The 392-nt window shown below is 40.1% G+C and overlaps 1 protein-coding gene across 3 annotated transcripts in view; it reads right to left on the minus strand.

The window, feature by feature from the left end:
• Positions 1-392, minus strand: part of LOC116694049 (Golgi apparatus membrane protein TVP23 homolog A) — a 3467-nt gene that overhangs the window by 969 nt on the left and 2106 nt on the right. The gene's annotated exons all lie outside the window — the stretch shown is intronic.

The following is a 392-nucleotide window of genomic DNA, read 5'->3' on the forward strand; positions in this document are numbered from 1 at the left end:
TCTTTTGCTGCAGAAATTCAATAAAAAAAATTAATGAGCCATCTCAGAGTAGCTTTATAGAATGTGTCACTGCCTGATTTGAGTCGAGTGCAGAGTTGAGTCGCGCGTGCGTCACATCGCGACGGGTGAAGATGTGAGTTGTGCATGCGTCACTTTGCGACAAGTAGCCTACAAGATGCTAACGAGAAACTTCTGTTATGTCAATACAATAAAAATGGACCTTCTTAGCGAAGTCTGTTCACTGCTGGCTACAAGTTAGCATCAAACACAACGAAGGCTGTCAGTTGAATGGCGTTCTGAGCTAACGTCAGCAATCAAACAATCATAAATAGCTATAACCTTTCTGAAATGATTTCCATCTTCTGTAATTGTTTGTAATGAGAAAAGTTTAT

This window comes from Etheostoma spectabile, chromosome 8, assembly GCF_008692095.1.
Source record: "Etheostoma spectabile isolate EspeVRDwgs_2016 chromosome 8, UIUC_Espe_1.0, whole genome shotgun sequence".
Taxonomy (NCBI): Eukaryota; Metazoa; Chordata; class Actinopteri; order Perciformes; family Percidae; genus Etheostoma; species Etheostoma spectabile.